Source organism: Pteropus alecto, unplaced genomic scaffold, assembly GCF_000325575.1.
Source record: "Pteropus alecto unplaced genomic scaffold, ASM32557v1 scaffold3, whole genome shotgun sequence".
In the NCBI taxonomy this organism is placed as follows: domain Eukaryota; kingdom Metazoa; phylum Chordata; class Mammalia; order Chiroptera; family Pteropodidae; genus Pteropus; species Pteropus alecto.
The window spans coordinates 63,877,937-63,895,458 of record NW_006442484.1 but is presented as its reverse complement, the minus strand read 5'-3'; the positions used below and the strand labels follow the sequence as shown (position 1 = coordinate 63,895,458).

General features: G+C 33.8%; 1 protein-coding gene and 1 pseudogene across 4 annotated transcripts in view; one reads left to right on the top strand and one right to left on the bottom strand.

Annotated features, from left to right (window-relative positions):
- Positions 1-17,522, top strand: part of FAM126B (family with sequence similarity 126 member B) — a 64,628-nt gene that overhangs the window by 971 nt on the left and 46,135 nt on the right. For 3 of the 4 annotated variants that reach the window (XM_006921343.3, XM_015596645.2, XM_025039282.1), the window contains exon 3: positions 14,080-14,177. The exons of the other annotated variant lie outside the window; for it this stretch is intronic. The gene's annotated coding sequence lies outside the window, so the exon portion shown is untranslated. The remainder of the gene's footprint in view (positions 1-14,079; positions 14,178-17,522) is intronic. 4 annotated transcript variants of the gene reach the window in all.
- On the bottom strand, positions 1,200-1,318 carry LOC112470450 (annotated as a pseudogene).

The following is a 17,522-nucleotide window of genomic DNA, read 5'->3' as shown; positions in this document are numbered from 1 at the left end:
TAGAGACTGAAAATAAGGTGGTGGTCTGAATTGGGGGGAGGGTGCAAAAATAATCTTTTTAGTAATTTGCTCTCTAAGTATGAGATACTAGTTATGGATTATTTTTTAAGTTTAAAAAGTATGCTCTTTGAACCTTTCTGACTGAGGTAAAATGTATTTACAGGCATAGATTACTGTAAATTATGTTTTTTTCCTGAGTTTTTATAATTCATTGTACAATGACATGTACAATTGATACAGGAATTTCATTAAGTGTTATGAAGGAAAAGCTACATTAAAAACTTGGCTTTTCACTGGAAAACAGTTTTAAAAGCATTATAAATTGCTAAAATGTAAGCTGATTGAAATGTTGCCTTTAGCTTAGACGACAGGGACTAATGAAGTCCTTGCAAGTGTACTATAATTTTCCTTTTTCTATTAATGATAATTTATATTAGTATATCCCAGAACCTAAATCAAAAATTCAGTTTATTTCTCTAAATTTTATTAGATAAGGAGAGGTGGATCATTAGAGTTCTGAAATATTTTGAGTACTGAGGTATTTATCAGTGCTTGAGATAAAAATTTTGATACATGGTGTTTCGTTCTTTGTATTTTTACCTTTTTGCATGAATAGTACTATCTCAGTCACAAAGAAAACTTCTGCTTCTATTTTCATTGCAATTCTGTAGTGCGAGTATCTATGAACAAATCTCTGCTTTTATGTAGGGTGGTGTGTGTGTGTGTGTGTGTGTGTGTGTGTGTGTGTGTGTGTGTGTGTGTGTGTGCTGATTATGTAATCAGCCTACTAGAGTTGTCTTAGAGAACTAATGGCTGATTTTGAATGGCCAGTAGGTGTCATTGTAGAATGCAATAAAGTTGAACAAGTGAATAGGAAATTACCAAGTGATTTAAGAAACTTAAGTCCAAATTAGAATGTAATAAGAATTGGCTGATTTTTTATACATCATTCGAAGTCCACTTTTCTTACACATTTCTGTATTAGAGCTGTTTATAAGGAATTTGAAACAATGGCTGTAAAGAAGTATAATTGTTTTCTCTAAAATGAACCTCGAAAGCTTGTTTTTAAGTCCAACTCATAAGCCATCTTCGTATGCAATAGATTCAGTTTTTTTAATACAGTTTTGACTTATATTAGTTTATTAAGTTCTAGAGTGAGTAAGATTTTCAGCTCTTAATTTTTTTTTTTAAATACCAGGTACCTACAGCACCTGGTATTCCTAGGTGGTCTCCCATCCAACTACTAACCAGGCCCGACCCTGCTTAGCTTCCAAGATCAGACGAGACTGGGCACGTTCAGGGTAGCATGGCTATAGACTTGAATAGGATTTTCAGCCTGACTGAGCTTTATAATAGAAAAATCAGTGCTACCTAATGAAAAACTAAAATGATATGATATGGACAGAAAGTCTCCAAACAAGTTATCAAGTGCACAAAATAGTACTTTATTATTATTCTTTTAATGCAGGAACAGTGGAATTTTTGTCTTTCATTGTCTGTGGCTTCTTAGTTTTTTTGATGCCCAAAATAGCTTCTTTTTACATTTTGTCTGGCTAGTAGACTAGCTTTTCTTAGAATGATGAACTGAACATTTGTCATTGTCTAAAATATGATGTAATGGATTCTGGAGGGAGGTGGCACAGAAAGCTCTGAAGGCGGCTTATGGCTGGTGTTGAGTACAGCCCGTTACCTGCAGAGCCTTCTGCTGAGCTCTTGTCACTTTGTAGTTCTGCTCCTTTTGCCTCCTGTTGATACAATGTTAAAAAATAGTTGGATGGACCTAATTCAGAAATTCTCCATGAAAGTGTGTGTGTGTGTATATTCAGAATATATATATATATTCAGAATAATCTAAGTTTTAAAAACAAGGAACACAAATTTATGCATTATATTATGTCTAGTTCTCTTCAGAATCTTAGTTTTAGGGGGAATGTGTGTGAAGGGAGGAAGATATACATATTTTGAAGAAAAAAAATCCCCTGGTGAAATGATTCACCACTGGCTTCCACTTTAGAATCATTGATCTAATGCAAGGCTTTCATACTTGTGGTATGAACCAGTAACAATAGTTTTAGCTTGAGAGAAAGGGCTGCCAAATCTGCCAATATTTTTATAACTCAGTAAGTTTTCACCATTTAATGTCTTAGCTGGCATAGATTTTCTGCCAGGAGCTGAAGTTGCTAGAAATAAAAATTGTGCTGTATGTTTTGGTTTGGATTAGTTTTTACTTGACATTTAGCTGCTTACTTTTTGTTCAAACATTCACTCAATAATATGTAGTAAAACTTGGAATCATGAATATGGACTTTGACAAAAGTCTTTGTCATTGATTTTACTTAGAAATTCATTGTTCATCTTTACGAATTCTAGACTTTTGTTTGAGTATCTCTCTGCCATGGAGACAAGTACAAGAAAGAGTAAATGAGTAGACTTTAATCTTGGAAAAAGGAGTAAAAAGTCAATTATGTAATATATTAAGAGATAAAACTTTATATATATAATTATAGTTCTTTCTAGGGTTGAAATATAACTGCAAAAAAAGTAGTCATAAAATATACTAAGTGGCATCAATTTATTGAATGGCAAAGCATGAGTTTCAAAATAGTTATTCTGTTGTATTGTAAAACACTGAACTACAAAAAAATGTTAGAATCAAATTTATCACTTTTGTCATTATGGACCCTTGACTTTTTTTAAAAAAAAATTAAGGTATAATTGATGTAATCATTGACTCTCAGTAGTACTTGATTCTTAATATAATCTTGTTAGCTACTAAGATTTGACAGTTTACTTCCTTAAATTTCTTCCCCCATATATTTTTTGAAAAATTGGTGGAGGGAGTTGGATGCCGACCTGGGAATAAAACTTAATACTTTTACATATTCTTTTCTATGGCTTAAAAAAAATTTTTTTTTTACTGGACTTTATTTTTCAGAGCAATTTTAGGTTTACAGCAAAATTGAGTGGACGGTACAGAGATTTCCCATATATCCTCTCCCCCTGACTCATGCATAGCTTCCCCTATTATCATTATCTCGAGTGGTACATTTGTTATAATTGATGAACCTGCATTGACACATCATTACCACCAAAAGTCCATAATTTATATTAGGATTCAGTCTTGGTATTGTACGTTGTATGGGTTTGAACAAATGTATAATGACGTGTATCTGCCATTACAGTATCATACAAAGTAGTATTGAGGTTTTTTAATCAGCGTGTATTCTTTTTGTAGTTCTTTTAGATAAAAAAGGGAGTGGGGAGGGAAGAGTATGCCACTGTCTTTTCTACTTTCTACTTTCTGCTTTCTAATTGTAAAACTCATATAGTAGATATGAAGTTCTTATCAAATCTAAAGTTAATATGAATTGGCAGTCTATCACAGTACCTACTATTTATTGTTTGTGGGGAAAAAATGTTTCTGTTCTTCTGGGTTCTGTTGTCAAATCTCTTCTCATTCTGTACCCTGTCCATCTGATCTTATTTACTCAGTTAGCATCTAACTTTGATGATTTCAAATCTATGTCTCTAATCCAGAGCTTTTACTTGATCTCTAGTTCCCATGCTATAAATCTAATTGCCTGCTAGGTGAGGATGACCTGCAGGTCCTTCAAATACATCTAAAAGTGAATTCATATTTTATCATCCAATGTGCTGAAGCTGGAACCTAGTGTTATCATTTGACTCTTTTATTCATATATCCCTCATCTGTTGACTCTGGGTTCTGTAGACTCTACCTTCTTACTGTTTCTTTAATTCCATTTATTCCTCTCAGTTTTACAACCACTAGAAATAGTATGAAGAGTTAGGTAGGACCTAGAGGCAGACTATCTAGATTAGAATCACAGCTCCACCATTTATAGCCTCAGTTTCTTTATCTTTAAAAACAGTTGTACAACCCAGCAATTGTACTATTGGGACTTTATTCCAGAGGAATTGAAACTTATATTCACATAAAAACCTAGACATGAATGCATTTAATAGCTTTATTCCTAATAGCTCCAAACTGGAAACAACCCAAGTGTTCTTCAGCAGGTGAATGATTAAACAAACTGTGGTACATTTATTTACACCACTGACTACTATGCAGCAGTAAAAAAGAATGAGCTGTTGATAAACTTGCAGCAACTTGGATGGGTTTCAAATGAAAAAAGCCACTTTCAAAAGATTACATACTGTATGATTTCATTTATATAACATTCTCTAAATGACAGAATTATGGAATGAAGAACAGATTTGTGGCTGCCAGGGGTTAGGAATCAGGGAGAAGGGAGTGAGTGACTACAGGGGAGCCTCTTGGTGATAGAACAGTTCTGTGTCTTGATTGTGGTGGTAGTTACACAAATCTACATATGTTATAAAGTTTTATAGAACCCTTCTCTCTACACACATACATAGACAAATGAGTGCTTGTAAAACTGGTGATATCTGAATAACCTCTGTGGTCTGTACCAATGTCAGTTTCTTAGTCTTGATATTTTACTATAGTTATGCAAGGTGTTCCATTACGGAGAACTGGGCAAAGGGTACATGGGACCTTATGGCACATATTTTGGGAACTTTCTGTGAGTCATTCTATAATTATTTCAATCTAAAAGTTTTTTAAAGAGTTGTTATAAGGATTACATGAGTAAATATATGTAAGGTTCTGATTACAGTATTTGGTCCATCATAAATACATAATAAACATAATAGTAGTAGTAGTAGTAGCAGCAGTAGTTGAGGCCTTAACCTCTTCCTAGGCTTCTCACTTGGACCATTTTGATAGTCTTATTAGTTATCTTGTCCTCAGTCTTTCCTCCCTCCAGTCCATTCTACAGTGCAACCAGAGTGCTCTTTCTAAAATATCTATCACATATTACTTCACAAAGAATCTTTAATGGCTCCCCATTGTACTTTAATAAATTAGTTTCTTTTTTTGATCAACAAAATGAAGCAATGGCGTCAACATGACCTCCAGGATACTGTAATAGGCGAATTAGAGGAAAAAACAAAAGCAAAAATCTCAAGTAATTTTTCTTTTTTTTTCCAAGTAATTTTTCTTACCTTCCAGAAACTATTAAGTATTGTTATTGTAAAGTTTATTTGTTTGATATTGCTGCCTGAAACATCACCCCAAAACTTAATGACTTAGGACAAAAAAAATTATTATTTTTCAAGATTCTGTAGGTTGGCTGAGCATTTCCTCTGTTGGTTTCATTATCTCTCTCATGCAGTTGAATTATCTGGAGAGTTGACTGAGTTGGAAGGTCCAAGATCCACATGTGTGCAGTTAGTGCTGGCTGTCTATTGGTTATTAGAGTACTTCAGTCCTCTGAATGCAGTGCGGCTTCTAATCCTTTAGTAGGCTTCTCAACCTTCTCATTCTTACATGGCATTCTCAGGGTAGTGTTCTAAAAGGTGAAAGTGGAAGCTGCAAGGCTGCAAGGACTCTTCGAGGTTTAGGCTTTGGAAGTTATATGATATAATGGCCCTTCTACCACATTCTGTTGGAAGGACCTCTGTCTCAGTCAGTTCAGGCTGCCATAACAAAGTACCATAGACTAGGTGGATTAAACAACAGACTTTTTTTCTCACAGTTCTGGAGGCTAGGAAGTCCAATATCAAGGTGTCAGAAATTTGTGTGTTGGTTGAGGGCTCACTTCCTGGTTCAGAGATGACTGTCTTCTCACTGTGTGATCACATGGCAGAAAGGGTGAGAGTGTCTTTTTATAAGGGCACCAATCCCATTCAGGAGAGCTCCACCCTTATAGCCTAATCACCTCCCAAAGGCCCCACCTCCTAATATCATCACACTGGGGTTAAATGTCAATTTATGAATTTGGGGGAGATGTGTAAAAAGTTTATAATGATAGTCCACAGAGAGATCAGATTATTTTCCATTTTCTTAATGTAAAGATGAAAAAGTCCAAAAAAAATGACACAGTCACTATAAGAATTTGTGAAAAGTTTTGCTTAATAAGAAAAAGAACACAAGTACAAAAGACATTAAATGAGAAGTAAAGTAGGACAGATTTGAAATCTTTATGAAATAGAATAGTCCACAAAATATGTAGGAGAATCAGTATTATCTGATTGCTGTGCTACAGCAGTGTTTCCTGAAAACTTGAAGGAGGTTAATCTGTTTTTTTTTATATGATATTTTGATGTCTGTAGCAACTGTAATTTGATATGAAAATATCTATTGGTCACCAATAGATACTTCGTTTTGTTTTGTTTTTGCCTACGTTTATAATTGAATGAAATGATAAATTTTAGAGATTAGTAAAAAGAATGATATAATTTTCTTTCCATCAGAGTTTATGAATTTTATTCAGAGATCACTGGGGGCCTATGAATTTTAGGTTAAGAACTTGTGAGTAAGTGCTAAAAAAAAGGGCTTTGAGTGAATACAGGATTGTATGCTAAGGAAAGGCTTTAAAGAGAAGGTGACTTGATCTGAGTCTTGAAAGAAAGGTAGAGTAGTTAGGCTAGAGGGTAGTTGAAAGGCATTCCAGAAGCGAGAGTAGGTTAAGAAAATACATGAGGATGTGAGATAGCCTGGCATGTCATAAAATTGTAGATTGACATTGGTGAGGGGAAGTCTGTGTTGAGCCAAGATATAATTTCATATTCATGCTGACAGGTTGTTCAGGAGCATATTAAACAAGTACGGGTGACAGAGTCTGTCTAGCTACACTATAGATTTGTACCTCTGGTTATCTCTTTTCAGGTGTAGTGAACAACCAGATACAACTCCTTGAAGATCTGCCTTTTGGCAGGATTTCCCTTTTCTCCTGTCCTGCAGGGCCACCTCTGTGTAGGGGTAATGCCAGCATATCATATGGATGATGTTTAAACCGGGCTAGAATTTTTATTGCTTTTTTCTTTGATCATAGGGAATTCTACAAGGCCATAGGTTAAGGGAGAATTGACATTTAGTAGACAAGCATGTGATGGGTGTCTGTACTATTTGTTTTTAAGGCTTATTTGTACTTTTAGGGCCTGCTCTGACCTCATCATAGGTATAACCATTATAGTCAGGATTAGCTGCTTGTGTAGTGGTAATAATCAATCGTCAAATGATGACTTTAAAAAAAAAACAAAACACGTTTATTCGCATGTAAAATCTGCTACAAGTCTGGGTGACTCCTGAGCAGCAGATTTCCACACGATGGGTCAGCATTGCATCTCTCTATTTATCTCTGCTTCTTTTATCATGGTGGCAAGGGTAGAACAGGCAGGCAAGTGCATACTGGCAGTTAAATGTTTCTATAGAAATCATTTCTGCTCATTGGTCAAAGCAAGTCATGAGATCACATCTGACTTAAATATGTAGAGAAGTATAGTTCTCTTGTGTGCTCTGAAGGAGAGGAAAAGCTAATACCTTACATACAATATCACTTCCACCTAGTGATGGAAAGTTACTGGCTCATTCAACTTCTATGGCTTGGTGAGTCAGAACACCCAGTTCTTTTTTTTTTTTTTTTTTAATTTTTTTCTGGCTTTATTGAAATATAGACAATCAGTTGCTCATATTTACATTGTACTAGTCAGTGAGGTTTTTTTTTTCAGTTATAGTTGGCATACAATAATACATTAGTTTCAGTTGTACAGCATAGTGATCAGAGATCCATATAATTCACAAAGCAATCGCCCCACTAAATCTAGTACCCCTCTTCCCCTAAAGTTTATATCTCCATTTCTGTTTTGTAACTATCCATTTGTACTTCTTAATCCCTTTGCACTTTTGTGTCATCCCCCCATTCCCCCTCCCATCTAGTAGCCCTCAAAATATTCTCTATCTATGAGTTTATTTCCATTTTTGTTTTGTTGTTGATTTTGTTCTGGATTCCTCATGTATATGAAATCATGTGATATTTATCTTTCTCTATCCAACTTATTTTGTTCAGCGCAATACCCTCCAGGTCCATCAAGATAATATCTTTTTTCCATCCCCTTCCTTTTAGTCTGTGTGTGTCTTTTAATCTGAAGTGAGTCTCTTGTAGGCAGCATAATGGAGGGTCTTGTTTTCTTACTGATTCAGTCACTCTGTCTTTTGGTTGGAGCACTTAATTCTTTTCCATTTGAGGTACTTGTTGATAGGAATATAGTTATTACCATTCTTTATTCACGTTTCTGATACATGTTTTTTCTTTTTAAAGAAGTCTCTAACATTTCCTGTAATACAGGTTTGGTGTTGATAAATTCCTTTAGCTTATTTTTGTCTGGGAAGCTCTTTATCTATCCTTTGACTCTAAGTGATAGCTTTGCTGGATAAAGTATACTTCATTGTAGATCCTGGGTTTTCATCACGTTGAATATTTTGTGCCAAGCCCTTGTCTCTTGCACAGTTTCTTTTGAGAAATCAGCTGCCAGTCTTATGGGTGCTCCCTTGTAGGTAACTAACTGCTTTCTCTTGCTGCTTTTAAGATTCTCTCTTTGTATTTAACCTTTGACATTTTAATTATGATGTGTCTTGGTGTGGGCCTCTTTGGATTCATCTTTTATGGGACTCTCTGAGCTTCCTGGGGTTGTATGTCTATTTCTTTCACTAGGTTAGGGAAGTTTTCCATCATTATTTCTTCAAAAAGCTTTTCAATTTCTTGTTTTCCTTCAGGTACTGCTATGATACAGATATTTTTACATTTAATTGTGTCCCATAGGCTCCTTAAATTATTATTATAGTCTTGGCTTCTTTTTTCTTGCCGTTCTGATTAAGTGTCCTTGGCTTCCCCATCTTTTATATCAGTTTGATCCTATCCTTTATCCACTCTGTTGATTCCCTCTAATATACTCTTCATCTCAGATAATGTGTTCATCATTTATGACTGGTTCTCTTTTATAATTTCCATTTCCATTTTTATGTTTCTTCTGTTTGTTAAAGTTCTCACTGAATTCAGGTATACTTCCCCTAAGTTAATTGAGCATCTTTATAACCAGTGTTTTGAACTCTGCATCTGTTAGATTGCTTGACTCCATTATTCCTGGATCTCTGTTCTGTTCTCTCATATGGTTTCTGCTTTTTTGTCTTCCCATTTTGGCTGCCTTTCTGTGTCTGTTTCTATGTACAAAGCAAAGCTACTAAATCTCACCAGGGCAATTTTGCTTATCAGGGGAAGTCTTCTATTTTCACTTCTCTAGGAGACTTTGTACAAGTTTGAACCAACTTTGCTTTGTTGATTTTGCTTGTTTTCTGTTTCATTCATTTGCTGTCTTTTCTAGCTTCTTTAGAAGCTTGAACCACTGATTTTTTTTTTCAGCTTTTCTGCAAATACAGAGAGTTTAGCTGAAACTCATGCATATAGCAACTATGCTTTTGCTTTATACATACAAAGTGGGGATTTCCTGCATATGCAATTAAGGCTGTAGCTGCTTCTTACAAGTTTTAATGTTATATTTTCCTTAGTATTGAGTTCAAAATATTTACTAATTTCAGCTTTGATTTCTTCTTTGACCTTTAGATCATTTAGAAGTATAATTTTAAATTTCCAGTAGTTGATGTTTTTCTAGATTTTTATTTATTAATTATTGTCATTTTTATTAATGATCTCTAGCTACTTATGTTATGGTTAGAGAACATACTCTGAATGGCGTCATCATTTTTGAACTATGTTGAGGCTTTCCTGGAGTCCCAGTATGTGGTCAATTTTGATAAAATGTTTCATGTACCCTTGAAAAGAATGTGATTTTTTTCCCCCTCTTTAATCCTCCCCCCGCCCTGCCACTTCCACCCCTGACCTGCCGTCTCCTCTTAACTGGATCTCTGAAGGTGGGGCATCTCCTCCCACACGCTCGTGGTGCATACTTGGGGAGTATGGTCTGTGGCTCCACCTGGGGCGCAAACCCAGGACCTTCTGCATGTAAAACAGACGTGCTAACCACTACACTATGGAGCTGCCCCTGTGATTTTTCTTTTGTTGTTGCTTGTTGGAATATTCTGTATAGGTCTTTTTAAGTCGTTTGTTAATTGCATTGTTCAGATCTTACTGGTTATTGCTTTTTTCTTTCAACGACAGAGAGAGGTGCATTAAAGTCTCTGATTAAGAGTTTGTCTGTTCCTCCTTTTAATTCTGAAAATTTTTGTTTTATGTATTTTGAGATTACTTTGGGATATATACAAGTTTATGATTGTGAATCTTCCTGTTTGACTGGTTCCTTTATTCACAATGATGTTTCTTGCCTTAATTCTACTTCCTCTGATGTTAGAAGAGTATATCAATTTTATTTTTGTGTATACTAGTGTTTATGGTATATTTTTTCCATCCTCTAGTTTCAGTTTTTCTGTGTAGTAATATTTAAAGTGTGTCTCTTTTAAAAAGTATGCTTGTTTAATCCAGCTGACAAACTCAGTCTTTTATTTGGAATTTTTTGTCCATGTATTGTAATACAATTACTAATATAGTTATGTTTATACATAGAAGTTTACTATTGTTTGCTATTTGGCCCATCTTTTTTTTTTCTTTCTTGCTTGCTTTTACATTAGCTAAATGTTCCATTTTTTTCTCTAATTATTCCATTGATATATCTGTCAATGCTTATGCCAGTACCACGCTGTTTTGATTATTGTAGCTTTGAGGTAAGTTTTGAAACCAGGAAGTATGAGTCCTCCAGTTTTGTTCTTCTTTTTCAAGATTGTTTTGGCTACTCAGGGTCCCTTAAACTTCTATATAAATTTTGGTATGGATTTTTCTATCTCTGTAAAAACGTCATTGGGGTTTTGATAGGGATTGCATTGAACCTGTAGGTTGCTTTGGGGAGTATTGACATCTTAACATTATTAAATCTTCTAATCTGGGAACATTGAATGAGTTTCCATTTATTTAGGTCTCCTTTAGTTTCTTTCATCAATGTTTTGTAGTTTTCATTGTAGTGTAGTTTTCACTTTCATGGTTAGTTTCTAAGTATTCTTTTTGATACTCTTGTAAATGGAATTATTTTTGTACTTTCCTTTTCAGGTTTGATTATTCTTAGTATATAGAAATGCGACTGATTTTTGTGTGTTGACTTTGATCCTGCTACTTTTGAATTCATTAGTTCTGACAGGTTTTATTTGTGTGAGTGTGTGTAATCTGTAGGGTTTTCTACATATAAGATCATATAACGTGCAAACAGATGATTTTGTTTTCCTTTCCAGTCTTTCGCCATTGTGTTTGATATTCTCTGGGTTTTTCATAGATGGCTTTTATCATGTCGAGGTAGTTTACTTCTATTCCTGTTTTTTGTTGTTGTTTTGTTTTTTACTGTTTTGTTTTGTTTTGTTTTTTTCCATAAAAGGGTGTTGAATTTTGTCAGATGCTTTTCTTGCATTGGGATATTCATGTGTTTTATTCCTTTCTCTTATTCTAGTAATGTGATATATTACTTTTGTTGTTGAACTGTCCTTGCATTCATAAAAAAATCCCACTTTGTCATGGTATATAATCCTTTTAATATGCTGCTAATTCTGTTTACTAGTATTTTGTTGAGGATTTTTGCGTCATTGTTCATAAGGGATATTGGTCTACAGTATCCACTGGTTTTGTAGTGTCTTTGTCTTTGGTGTCAGGGTAATATGGTCTCATGTATTGTTTTTGTAGTGTCTTTGTCTTTGGTGTCAGGGTAATATGGTCTCATGTATTGTTTTTGTAGTGTCTTTGTCTTTGGTGTCAGGGTAATATGGTCTCATAGAATGAGTTAAAGTGTTCTTTCCTCCTCAGCTTTTTGGAAAAGGTTGAGAAGGATTTGTATTGTTTTTTTTGTTTATTTGTTTGTTTGTTTTAATGTTTGGTGGAATTCACCAGTGAAGCAATTAGGTCCAGGGCTTTTTTTTTTTTTTGGTCAAAGGATTTTGATTACTGATTCAATCATATTGCTAGTTACAGGTCTATTCAGAATTTCTATTTCTTCCTGATTTAGTCTTGGAACGTTTTGTATTTCTAGGAATTTCATTACCCAATTTGTTGGTGTACATTTGTTCATAATACTCTATAACCCTTTTTATTTTTGTAGTATCAGTAGTAATATCCACCCTTTCATTTCTGATTTTAGTAATTTGTGTTCTCTCTCCCTCTCAAGTCCATCTAACTAAGGTTTTGTCAATTTTGTTGACCTTTTCAAAGAACCAGTTTTGAGTTTTGTTTTCTTCTATTGTTTTCTATTCTCTATTTCATTTATCTCTGCTCTAATCATTTATTATTTTCATTTCCTTCCTTCTGCTAGCTTTGATTTAGTTTATTCTTCTTATTCTAGTTCTTTAAGTTGTAAAGTTAGGTTGTTGGTTTGAGAGCTTTCTTATTTTTTAATGTAAGCATTTATAGCTATAAATTTTCCCCCTTTTCACAACTTTCACTGCATCCCATAAGCTTAGGTATATTTGTTTTTATTCTCATGTGGCTCTAAGTATTTTCTAATTTCTCTTGTGATTTCTTCTTTGACCCATTGGCTATTTAAAAGTGAGGAGTTAAATTCCACAGTTTTGTGAATTTTTCAGTTTTCCTTCTCTTGATTTCTAACTTTATTCCATTGTGGTCATGGAAGATACTATGTATAATATTTATCTTCTAAAATCTGTAAGACTTAATTTGTAGCCAACAGATGGTCTATCCTGGAAAATGGCCTATGTGCACGTCAGAGGAATGTGTATGCTGTTTTTGCCTTGTTTTTTCTTATTGGTCATATTTTGTCACTTTGCCTATTTAGTAATTTTTTTTTTTAAAGTAATTCTTGATTGTGTGCCAGACTTTGTGTATGAAAGAACGACAAAGGCTCCAGGTAGTGTTACCTTCCCTACAGGGTTCCTATTTCTTTCTTTTCTTCAAATGGGTGATGGGCTAGTTACCTCCAACTAACCAGAATTGAGCTATTTAAAGATGTGTTAAAGTTTAATAAAACTCAGTTTCCCTATCATTTGCCCTGTTTGGTTTTTATTTTGTTTTGTTTTCTTAAATTCAGGGCCTAGTGAGTATCTGTATCTTTTGCTCTGAAAGATTGTTGGAGACCCATCTCTATAGAGGTTCCCAGCATAGCTCTCAAGTCTCCTTTCCTATACTACTTTAAAATCTGCCAGTTGTCTTGATGGTTCAAAATTCCCAAGGTACAAAAAAATAGTCAGTGCCCTTTCCCAAAGTGTTGCTGGTTTCTTGTATATCTTCTCAGAGGTATTCTGTTAGTTCTTTTCAAGTTTTTTCCCCCACTACAGAATTTCTCATGAAATAAAAATCTTGTAATAGCCCAGTATATGAGATTAAAGTCAGCTGCTATGGTTGGAGTAGGAGGTCCTGATATATCTTCAGTTTTGCAAATATTGGAGACTTTATAATAATGTAATAATTCTATGATAATTTTATAGCTGTATTCTTTGTATTTAAAAATGACATTTTGTTAATGAACATTTTAAAATGTTAATTTTCATTTGGTGTTTTAGATTTATAGTTGTGATATAGTTTTAAATCAGGTAGAGCATAATGTGGTCAGCAAAATAGTTATTAATTTGTAATAAAACTGTACTTTTAGCAATTTGAAAATAATTTTCTCTAACCAAAAAACTCAATATATTTTTGTGTCAGAAATTCAAGTAATAGCATTTTCTGTGTCCTTTTTAAAAATGATAAAATTTTCAGTTCTTTTCGTGAAACTGATTCAAAATGATTTTATAGTCATTGATACTTATTATTTAAGTTTGGTTTTATATTGCATATTAAAATTTTAATGATTGCTTTCATGTGTGTGATATGTTTGTTTCAAAAGTTGGATTCGTAGAATTTTTAGCTAGAAATCTTAATTTTGTAGATTATTCAAGCGAGGCTCCAGAAAATTTAAGTAACCTACTCAATGTTTTACAGATAATTAATGCCTAATTTGAAAGTAAAACGCAGACTTTCTTTATCCACATCTAATGTTTTTTAACTGAGTTTTAGTTTCACATTAGCCATTATCTGTAAGATATTAGGTTTGATAACGGTTCACAAATATATACAAGTCATTATAGAAATTTTTTAATCACTAATTATTTTTTAAATTAGATAAACTATATTATGTCTTAAAAATTGTTCTTTGTATTACATTCTTGAGAATATTATTTTTCAATATTTCACAGTTTTTCATTTTTATTTTTTATAGAGCTGCAAATTATTTGTCTTAACAAATGAATTCCACACTTGAACTCTGCTGCATTCCTGTGCCACCTCCTCCTTTAGAAAACTGATCTTAGAACAGAGGTAAATTAAAGAATTTAACTTACTAAGGGATAAAGAATGAATTTCTCATATAGTTAGACATGGTAGTTTTTTGGTACTCTTTGGTGAGTAGCTTCTATTTATTAAGCAGTTTACTAGGAGACTTTAAATAATCACATAATCACATCTTATTGCCTTTGAATTTTACTTTTGAAAGTGTTTCCTTTTTAATAGTTGTGTCTTTTAACCTTTTTATTGCCTAAACTTTACAGTTATTGATTTATCGAATTTATTCAGCATAACTACATTATTTAGCTACATCTAGATCAGTGCTATCCAGTAGAATTTCTGCGATGATGTCAGTGTTCTATATCTGTGCTGTCTGGTATGGGAGACACAAACCACATTTAGCTACTGAGCAGTTGAAATGTAGCTAGTGCAACTAAGGAATTAAATCATTAAATATTCTTTTAATTTAAATTTAAATAACTACTTGTAGCTACTGGCCACTATATTGGACAGTGTAGCACTAGGTTTTTCCTTAGAGAACTTAGTGTTTACAATAACAGAACATTTTAAGTGTTTAAGTTTCAGACTTATACCTTGAAATACCTAAATAGTTGTTGACCTCATTTGAAAATGTGCAGTTGCAGAATCATTTTTTACTGCCTCATATGTTGTCCTCATGCTCGTATAGCTTTGTTTATTCAATCATTTTGGCCCACCAGAAGCCTTTAAGTGCAGGTATTAAAGTTAGTTTTGCTCACAGATGTGTTAACTTATTTAATCTAAAAAAAAATCCTTTAACGTAGTATTCCTATTTTATGAAAGAGGAATTTGAGGCCACAAGTTATGTAACTTTCCCAAGAACACATAGCTTGTAGGTCATGGAGCTGGAATTCGAATTCAGGCAGTCCAAAGCCAGAGTCCATACATACTCTTTAACTATTTGGCTGTACTGTCTCTTATAGTCCAATTCTCTGTAAATTGACAGTTCCTGAAATGATATATGCTGATTGTCAGCTAAGATACAGTTTCTCCCCATGTAGGTAATGGGGATCTTACTGTACTTGCATAAGTACTGTGAGTTTGCTTCCTGGCAAGTAGCAATTGACCTCTTTCAGATCATGTTTCAGCAGTTTATTATTTTGTCCATTCTTTTGTATTAGGGCTTGCTAATAAAGGTTGCCATTACCATGGTCACCAAAAAGATAATTATTTTCTGTGATAATCCTCTTTACTTTGTTATATACTCTGAAAGTACGGTAGTACAGTCCTGAATTGAACTGCATGCTGGAATATTGGCTTAAGTTTTGCTCTTAAATATAGTTTTTATATATCAGCTGATGGAATGGGTTTACTGTACAGTAGAAGAAATGATCTACATAATTCTATATTGTCTGGTTAAATAAAAAGAAAACTTGTAGTATATCTATATCCATATGCATAGCTACCTCTAGATACTAAAAGGTACTGAGTCTAGTTAGTAAATATATATTTACAAAATTTCCCTATATCTAGTACTATTCTATTTTTCAAACAAAGGTACTAAAATATATTTGCAGGATTTTAGATTTAGAAAGTAACTTCTAGAAAACCGAAGCCCAAAGGGTTTAAGTGATTTGTCCAAGGTTATGTAAGCAATGTAGTTCACTGATTCAACAACTATGTATTAAGTTCCTGCTATATGTCCAGATACCATAGTATGCTTGTTAGCATTAAGTGTATGTGAGCACTCAAATATGAACTCAACAGAAATGGACCCTGTTCTCATGGAACTTACAATCAGATAGAGGAAGATAGACAATAAATAATAGGATCTAATACACAGGGTACAAAATCTAAAGCTCTGGGAAGAAAACAAATCATATTTGTTGGAATGGAAAAACTGGAGAAGGGAAAAAGGGCTGCTAAAGTGGCCAGGAAAGTTCTGCTGAGACTAACAAGATTAGAAAGAGCCAGCTGTTTAAATAGCAGGAGTAGAATAGCATTTGAGGCTGGAGCAGCCTGCACAGAATCTCTGAGGTGAAGGTTTAGAGAAACTAAAAGGAGAGTATGGCCAGGACATAAAAGGCTCTGGTGGGGAGTAGTATGAGCTATGAGAAAGGGGCCAGGTTACATTTTTCTTTTATTCTTTTTATTTAAAAAATTTTTTTTTTTAATTTTCTCTTTTTTGTTTTTCTTTCTTTCTGGGGTTACATTTTTCAACCATAGATTTTAGAGTAGGTGTTAAATTCAAATCTGAGTTCTTCCACTTAAACTGTATTACCTTATGTGGGTCGTTCAACTCTACACTTCAATTTTCTTATCTATTAGATGGAAATAATAGAAGCTATTTTATAGTACATAATATCGTGAAGATTAATTATGTAATACTTGTAGCAAATACTTATATAGTGCTTACCTTGTGATAACTGTTCCAAGAACACAATAACTGTATGAAATAAGTACAGTACTACTGTTATCCCTCTTTTGAAATGAGAGAAATGAGGCATGGTATATAGCTGGTAAAGGGGTAAAAGAATTTAAACATAGCTAGACTAATGAAAACTACAAGACCCTATTAAAAGAAATCGAAGATACTAAGAAATAGAAAGATAATCTGTGTTCTTGGATTGGAAAAATCAACACAGTTAAATGACCGTATTACCTAAAGTATTAAACAGATTTAATGCAATCTCCATCAAAATCCCATTGCCATTTTTTAAAGAAATAGAACAAAAACTCATCAGATTTGTATGGAAGCACAAAAGGCCCTGAATTGCCAAAGCCATCTTGAGAAAGAAGAATTAGGCTGGATGCATCACTCTGCCCGACTTCAAATTACACTACAAAGCGACAGTAATCAAAACGGCGTGGTATTAGCAGCAAAACAGACTCACGGACCAGTGGAACAGAATCGAGAGTCCAGAAGTAAACCCATATTTATATGGGCAAATAATTTTCAACAAAGAAGCCAAAAACACACAGTGGAGAAAGGAAAATCCTCTTCAATAAATGGTTTTGGGAAAACTAGAAAGCCACCTGCAGAAGAATGAAACTAGACTGTTGTCTATCACCACACTTCAAAATTAACTCAAAATGGATTAAGGACCTGAATATAAGACCTGAAACAATAAAAGGCATAGAAGAAAATATAGGAATGAAACTAAAGGACCTTGGACTTAAAGAGGATTTTATGAATTTGACCTCAAAGGCAAGGGAAGTAAAAGCAAAAATAAATGAATGGGACTACATCAAATTAAAGAGCAGAAGAAACCATCAATAAGGTAAAGAGACAACCATCTGAACGGGAAATTATGTTTGCAAGCAACGCCTCCGATAAGGGCCTAACATCCAAAATATACAAAGAACTCATACAACTCAATAACAACAAAAAAACAAACG